Below are 9,500 nucleotides of genomic sequence, written 5' to 3' on the forward strand. Positions count from 1 at the left end.
TTCTGGAATGAATTTGGAATTTTGATTTATAAATGAATTCTTGAGTCCTTCATATTTCTTCTTATGAACTAGTCTGTTAATGCTCAAAGTTGGTGAATACGTGGGTTCGAAGTTCAGCAACTGATCACTGCTATCCGATTTCGTAATCCATGTCTTTCTTGTCAGAGTAGGCAGATGTTTATCCATGATAATATTTCTGGTTGGGAAATGGTGTACAACACTTCCTAACCATTCTTGTGCAATTGTTCCAAATATTCCAGGCACATTTTCACACGATAATAGGGAAGTCTAGTTTGCTTATTTTATGTCTCTTAGTTCATAGTATATAGATGCTTGACTTTCCATAGACGTAGAGTCGTAATGTTAGTGATTAACCCACTGGGACAAATTATTGATTTTCTTTTTAGTAGATTCCCTCTTCTTTCCTTAGGCATTAATTGTTGCTTAGATTCAGGAATATCTCCTGGATAATCCTATGTATGTTCACATGAATATACAGTCTTATGAAAGATTGGGAGCTCGTTCCCGTCATATTTTGTATTTACCATGGAGTCATAGAACTTATAAGTTCATCCTTTATTTTTACTATTTAGTTTCGATAGGCTCATATTACCGGATGAGGGTAGATCTAGAGCTAATTTAGTTAGTTATTTAGTATTAGTGAGAATTGGTCCATAAATCTTCCTGGTCGTTCTTCATTGGATATGCTTTTGTGAATCTGTTGTCCATTGATAGTCTGACTTTGGATTGAGTGTCTGATTCCACATTTATTTTGGTTAATGTGTTTGCATTCCTTTGGTATGTTCACTATTTATATTAGTTGGTATTGGTGAAAATTATTCTATAAATATTCCTAGTTGTTCTTCTCTGGATATGCTATTACGAATCTGGTGTCCATTGCTAGTCCAATTTAGGATTGAGTGTTTGATTCTTCACTTATTATAGTTATTGATTTCATTGGTGACTTTAGTATATGTACTTGCGTTATGGTATGAATTGGCTCTCACCTTTGCCTGGTTGTTCGTCCTTGGATATACTCCTTATAAATCTGATGTCCATGGATAGTTCAACTTTGGATTTACTGCCAATTCGACACTTATTTGTCATTATAAATTATGTCTCATCTTTAGCACTTTTACTAGGACTTCGGGTCATATTTTGCAATTTCCGTTATTTGCTGCAGTGACCATCCTACTTTCCCTTGATTATTAGTGGTGATTATTTGTAATCTTGCGAATCAACGGGGAATGATACACTAAGCACTACTACTCTAGTTTAATATTTTGAAAAAAAAAAAAAAAAAAATTTTTAAATAAAATTTTTTTTCTGGTGGTTGAAAGGGAATGTGACGTTCCGCCCCTTATAGAATCGATTATTGATGGGAAGATATTATTTAACTATCCAAAATATTATTTAATTATTTTCAGAATTATTTTCTTTCAATGTTTATTCAAATAGAACTTAAACCCATCTCAGAATTTTTAAATGCTTGATGACGTCACATTTAAAACGTGGCAACATTGGTTTCCCCACTTTGACAGCCAATGCTTAGTAGAGGGGTACGAAGGATTCAGCTGTGAACGTGAGCCTTGGATTGCCATTGTTTCTCGAGTGTTCGGTCTGAATCGTAGTGTGCGGGGTCATTAGACTCAATTATTCACCTCTAATTCTCAGTTCCAAATTGATTAAATATTACAATAAAAGTATAGTGAAGTTATCCAGCAGCAGTGGATTTGAAGAATTTTAGAGCATACTATATCCAATGAGTTCTACCCCGGTAAATACACATTTTATTAAGTATTTTATTCAGCCATTTTGGAAGTCCTTGACATTTGCTAACTAAGTTTCACATAGTCTATTTTCATGGTTTTTATGTTTTATTTTCATGGATCAAACTCATCTAGAGATAATTCAATATTCGTTGTTAATTTGTGCTTCCAGTTGGAAAATAGAGCTAATTTAAACTCCATTTTTTATATTCCTTTCAAGTCTACAGAACTCCTATCTTTTGAACGATGATCAAATAAGTATCCATCGCTTAGTCTTACTATATTTCATCCTTGTATAATATATCTATATACCGGTGTATATATTATAATAAAATATTCTTTCACAGTAATTATATTTTGTATTTCAATTGGAAATTACTTGTGTTATTTGACCAAGGTCATCTGATAGCAACCTGATAAAAGGTCAAGCTGTCTAGTCATTCAAGTTTTTGGACTTAATGACCTATTTCTTCTTATTCCCATAGGAATAAAAACACCTCCTCGTATCTCTTGCTTCTTTTTTTTGACATTGGTAGATTGGTAGTAACACCACACTGTGTTTTTTTAGCACCTACCATGAAATCTTAAAGCCACCCTACAACAACACCAAGGCCAGACCACACAGAGAGAAACAATCAATAGGCGACCAGCCTGGATTATTTCCACATTTTCTTTTTTTGAGTACCTCCAGCTGCTTTCCAACAGTTTTGAGTACCTTCAGCTGCTTTCTACCAGTCTTCCTCTCCTGTACCTCCAGCAGGACAGCTGCTAGCGAGAGTTAGCACCCTTGGGTGCTCATTACATCAACTTCAAGATTAGGAAAGAGTGGTTTGTTTGGGAACATTTACTGTGCTCTTATTAAAGACAGACTGGTTTTGTGATATTTAGTACATTTTTTTTTATAGTTCAATTGCACACACATTTTTCCTGCTTTATATTTTTATAGGTTTTTTTTCTTTACAACATAATATTTAATTGATAGCGTTCCCCAACACTCTGCAATCTATAAAGGTATAAATTTCTGAGCTCAGATATTTTCCCTGATAATAGTAGTCGGTACTCTTATCTTGATTATTTTTAGGCTGTGTTCCACTTTTGTATAATTATTTAAACTCATTCCATTATTTTAGTATATGTTTAATTAAATTTTTAAAAATTAACTTCACATATTAGTCAAAATTGTAATTATTAACTTTATTTAACTTGAACTTATTAACTTTACTTAACTTTAACTTATTAACTTTATTTAACTTTAACTTTAATTTATTAAATTCATATGAACTTCTGGATTCTAATCCCTCAGATTAGTTTTTGGTTTCACTTGTTATTATTACTATTATAAACCACGAGTTAGGAAAAGGATCTGTGTATCCACTCGTAGGTTTATTTATTCAATAAGGCTTGTGCCTGTCCCACTCACAGTGAGGTATTTATATGTTATATATAGTATCAGGTAGTATTTAATTAAGGTGTACGTATTATAAACGTACAATTATTATTTGGTGAGGGTTCTACTAACCTAGTTGTAAGTTGTACTTCCTGTATTAGAGGTACCCGTAGTCAGTTTTTCTAACCTTATAAAGAGTATTCTTAGATCATAGTTGTATGATGATTTTGTAATTGACTTTCACTAGTATCACTTTTTCCTGTCATGTTAGAGTTACACACTAGTTACTTGTCCTAACTCAGAGATTGTTAAAAAGATCTAGTAGTTACATTCAATAAATATACATTTATTGTGATTTTTTTTTTCTTATTACTCCTTTATTTTTAGTAGTATATTTTATAATTTAATAATCTTTAATAACTTTTCACATACTTGTACTACAAATTTAACATACTCTATAGCAGCGTAGAATACCTGGAAGAGCGTTAACCTAGTTATCCTTCTTCTGGCGCCCAAAAATTCATTCTATTTTCAGTATATTATTATATTTACTCTATCTATTTTCTGAACATTATCTTCATATCTTCTTTTCGAGCCATCATTGTCACTTCCTTTAATCTATTGTCTGGCCAAAAATAGCCGTGCAAATTGGCCGAATCCTTCCTTGAGTGTCAAGTGGCCCTTCTCATACATATTTAGCTAGCCATTCAAGTTATATCTATCTATTAATGATTTCTCATCTCTAGTCCTGTATCAATTCGATATTCTTTGTCTTGGCATCCTTCCATACAAATACTACTACAAAGTTGTATTTTAGTTACTCCAGCTTCTTCAACGGAGAAGCCACACATTTTTGTCCTTTGGCTACATTAAGTAGATCTTCTTCTTTTTACTACTTCTGTTGGAGTTTACCACTCCCTTTTCATTCACTCCAACAGAAAATCATCAGCTAGTTGTTACATTAGTTGTTACAGCATCAGTTGTAATAGTTTATCTATTCCTGATAATTCTTGCTGTTCTGATGCCATGATTGTCGTGTCTAAAATATCTTCTTGGTCTGAATGTTCTTTTTGTTTTTTGTTGTCTTTGCTTTGGCTTCTTGTCACAGACATTTGTTTTCAAGAAGTACTGTCCCCGCCAAATATGAAATTTTACTAGTATGTTACCAAGACGACTTTTTCTCACCCAAAATATTATAAATTGTCAATAAATATATCAAATGTAAATATCGTAAAAATAAAATATTAAATCAGTTATGTAAAATTTGTACCTAAAGAGATCTAAAATTTTATGTTATCAAATGTAAGTATCTCACTTTTTACCACAGGCATATAAATTTTCAAATACCGGCTTTACTCTTTCTATCCTTCAAATTTGCCACTAGAAATACTTTTCAACGCTTTCCACGTTGGACGACAGTTGATGTGATCTTGATTATTGATATGAGATAATATTCTTATATGTCATTTAATTTAATCAATGCATTAATAATAATCTAATTAATTTACCAGATCACATATCAATATGTTTTCAATCTCAGGGCTTTTTATAAAATTAGTTACTTACTTACGTGGCTTCTAAGTATTTCTCAATGGTTCCTAATCGGGATAGGAAAGAAAAGAGTAAAATAATACACACATATGGGTTACAATTATAATCAAAATATTGTTTATTTTATTTAAATGGCAATCACTGCTTAATATTTGCTATATCTTATTATTCTTAAACATAACATTTACACATGGGAATCTTATTTCCTTTTGGTTTCCAATTGAAAGTTTTTATTAACATTTAACTATTATGATTTATTAGCAACAATTCTATTTAAGTTTGATGAAGCTTTTCTGATATTATTGATTATGTTCTTCAATTTTAAATGTGGTATTTAATACGAAAAACCCATACATTCATGTCCAAACAAATGAGACTGACCTTTTTCTGGTGAACTGAGAATGTCTTCACACAAGACCCGTTTCCTGCTATCCTTGGCTGCGATCAAAACCTCGTCCTGGCTTCCAGTAATGTTCTCCTTTGAAACTAGCTCGTATAGCTCTCGTTCCTGCTTCTGTCGTGATGCTGTGTTCTACCTTTTTCGAAACTGCAATCAGCTACCGGGAACTCTTGGCTCAAGGATGTTCTTTACTCTCAACCTGGCCTACCTCTCGTTCCACGATAGATACTCCACACTCACGGAACTACACCGGCTTTCTCACTCTCCGTACACTACCGTCTACTACTGGACTTCACTTCTCGACAGCTGAAAACATTCTGATCTATCTTTTTCATTCATTCCCCTACTTTCTAAATATCCCTTCCAGATTCACAAATCAACCTTCCACCACCAACTCTCATTCGCAGTATTCCTCAAAACCAATTTTTAATCTTTCTAAATATGCTTAATGGATTTCAAAAAAAAATAGTTAATTCCCATTCTAAAATTACTTTCTACTATTTACAAAATTTAATGACCTATTATCTACTTCAACTGAGTCTTATTTAGCATAGGCTAATGATCGAACCTTCCGCGAACAACGATAATGAACTATTATCTATTTCAACTGAGTCTTATTTAGCATAGGCTAATGATCGAACCTTCCGCGAACAACGATAATGGTACGCGCCATTCACTTTGTTTATTCTAAGCGCATTGTCCCGAGTTTCGTATGCTTCTTCTAATCACTTCTTAAAATTAAATATAACAATTTGTTGTATACAGGTTGTTCTAAATTTATATGCCCGTGGTTGAGAAAATTGAAAATATTTTATATTAAATTGAATTCTGTTTATAATTATCAAAATTTAATTTTCATATCAAATAGAAATATAACAATACATATAAAAACAATGAGTATTTAAAGAATGAAAACAAATAGTCCATTCTTTCACGGTTTTTACTCTAAATTTTAAAGAACCGCTTTGATTGACTTGAAATTTGGCATAAGCATAGCTTACATGTCAAAGAAAAAAAGTGATATGTATACGAAAAAAAGTAAGTATTTTGTTGAAAAAAACGTTCTTAGCAAAAATACAGCCTATAAAAAAGTTAAAAAATTGTGTACGCGATAGGTCTCTGGATCTCGTAGAACCAGAGTTATAGCCAATGAAAAATAGATTCATATTCACCAAATTTCAAACAGAATATTTCGACGTGAAATATCCAAAAAATTAAGCACTTTTTGGGGAAAATCTATTATAACTTTTTTAAAGTGTTTAAAAAAGCTTTATTTCTGTTTTCACAAAAAGTTTCTAGCATTAAATTTAAGCAAGTTACGCTCAAAATAAAGTTGGTCCTTTTGTTTTTGCAAAAAAAATATCGGGAATACCACCCCCTAATTAGCAACATAAATTAAATTAATCGTTACCGCTCCACAAATTATTTTACTTATGTTGTGTTTATATGATCTGTAAGTTTCATCGATTCAAAGTGCTTATTTTTGAAAAAAATTGGTTTCAAAATAAAAATTTTAAAAATTTAAATTTTGAAAAATATGCTTTTTTTCAAAATAACTTAAAAATTGTTAGAGATACCAAAAATCCCGAAAAACAAAAAGTCAGATTTGCTTTTCTGAATATCATGTATTTTTTTGTTTTTCTGTTAGACAAAAATTGATTAAGATTTGGTGTTTCTAAATTTGCATACATTCGTGATGATCAGTGACTCGTTCAACCCCTTTTAACTACAGCCCTTTCAATAATACGGACTTTAAACCGATGAAACTTACAGATCATATAAACAATATATACATGAATCAAGAAACTTGTGAAGTCGTAACGATTAAGTTCATTTAAGATACTAATTAGTGGATCATTTTCTCGATTTTTTTACCAAAACCAAAAGGAACTAACTTTATTTTGAGCGTAACTTGTTTAATTTTGATGCTAGAAATTTTTTTTATAAAACAAAAGTGAAGCTTTTTTTAAACACTTTAAATAAGTTGTTATAAGTTTTCCCCGAAATATGCTTCATTTTTGGTTATTTCACGTAAAATATTCCATTTGGAATTTGACGAATATGATCCTATTTTTTATTAGCTATAACTCTGCTTCTACTAGGTGTAGAGACGTGATATATACACCATTTTTTAAATTTTTTACAGGCTATATTTTTGCTAAGAATGTTTTTTCGACAAAATACTTACTATTTGCGTTATTTGCGAAAAACCGTCTAAAAGCGTAGTTATTTTGTTGAAAAAATGAACATGTTCACTGCCAAATAACTCGAAAAGTATTGACTTAGTGAAAAAACTCTATTGAACAAAAGTTACTTAAAATTAGCCAGTTTATCCATTTGCTGACTTTCTTTGGAGGAATATTTTTTCACTCCCAGGGCAAAAGCTTATATCGGCACAATATCACTTTTTTCTTTGACTTGTTAGCTATGTGTATGCCAAATTTCATGTCAATCCAAGCGGTTCTTTAAAATTTAGAGGTTTTGCAATATTTTACCGTTAAAGAACGGACTAAAACAAATTTATGTTATTGTTTAATACATTTTCCTTCTTTAAGTTTTATTTTTTTCAATGTAGTCTAACATAATATAAGTTTTCGTTTAATTTAATTTTAATAAATAAATGCCTTAAAGTTCTGTGCTTTCGTTTCAAATACGGACGTAGTTTTGTTTTTATTCTCTGATGGACAGATCCCTTGTTAACATTAAATAACTAGATGAGTTTTCCATTGAGGCAACTCTCCGTCAGTCTCCTCCTCAAAAGAAAGAATGAATACGGCCTCGCCTTTCATTTCGTTTGATTTCCTTGTTCCATATTTCTAATTATATTTTTCTTTTAAGGAGACTTCGTTGTTATTTTCACCCTCCTGAGTAGTAATTTCTTTTTTAGTCAAGTCTTCTTTTGCTTAAGTCCTCTCAAAACAAATTTGCCTTTTGATATTTTCTTGTATGTATATCCTTTTATCAGCCATGGATTCCTTACAGGACCGGTCTTACGAAGGGTTGTGTAAGTTTAATTAAATTTTTTGGAACGGATTTTGTATTGTTCATATTTTTTGGATAATTGTCAAATGTGAAGTTGTTAAAATTATCAATATCGATTCTTTATATTGTTTCATCTCATCAAGAATAGCATAGAATAGAAATAAGTTTTATTTAAGTTGTAGAGAGAGATGGTTGTATAATTTTTTTACAGAATATAATATATATTTCTTTACTAACTCAGTGAACGGGATCGGTAAATAAATATCAAAGGTTGAATTACTGGCGGAGTAGATATGATTAGGTCTAGCTGGAAAGACATGAAGGTGTTTACTAATTAAGCAAACCGTTTCTAAATATATAAAGATGGAAGTGTTAAAATTCCGTGATCTCTGAAGTAACTTCTGCAATGTGTTGTTCTTCTGAGGCCTGAGCTAATATCTTATTGTTCTTGCAGTTTAAAAATAACATCAGATTGAGCAGCTGTACTAGAACCACAAAAAGGAAGACCATATCGAAGATGAGATTCGAACAACGAAAAATATGTTATTTTAGACGATGCTAATTTGATTTCCCTTGAAACTGATCTTATTGCATAACAAGCTGAAACGAGTTTCTTACTTAACGAATTGATATGAAGGTACCATTTGAGGTTGCTGTCTAAAAAATACCACGAAATTTTACAGAATTAACGGTACTGAAATGGCTGTTATTAAGAAGCAAGAGTTTAAGTCCTCCTTTATATGATAATGCTACTATCTTATCCACGTTTAGAGAGAGTAAAGTAGAGTCAGACCAGTTTTTTATTGTAAGTAGATCAAAAGTTATAGTTGCATGAAGAGTTGCAATAGTTGAATTGCTCCAAGTGATACTGGTATTATCAGCAAAAAAAAATTTTTCCATCGATTTTTAAGTGAGTGTCATTATGTCATTTATAAAGATAAGGAAAGGTAGAGGAGCCAATACTGAACCTTGTCGTACTCCCCATATCTTTTTTTGAGACTAAAGTCAGTCTCATTTGCTCTAACCAGTTGTTTCCTATTATCCAAGTAGAATTGGAACCAATTCAAACAAATACCTCGAATTCCGTAGAAATTTAATTTTTTTATCAAAATGTCGTGATTTACAAAATCAAAAACTTTGGCGTAGTCACAGAAAACAGTGGAAGTTTAAAGATTATTGTTTAATGCTTGGTAAACCTCATATAGTACAGAAAACATGGCATCAGTGGTTCATTTATTAGTTAAAAAGCCGAACTGATTGTGTAATACAATGTTGTTATCAACGAGAAAGGACATAAGTTGAGTTTTTATGAGTCTCTTAATAATTTTGGAGAGTACCGGTAGTAAGGTAATAGGTTTATAATTGCAGGCATTAGATTTTTCACCACCCATATGAAGAGGGGTAATAATGG

The sequence above is a fragment of the Diabrotica virgifera genome, chromosome 5 (genome assembly GCF_917563875.1).
Source record: "Diabrotica virgifera virgifera chromosome 5, PGI_DIABVI_V3a".
Lineage (NCBI taxonomy): Eukaryota > Metazoa > Arthropoda > Insecta > Coleoptera > Chrysomelidae > Diabrotica > Diabrotica virgifera.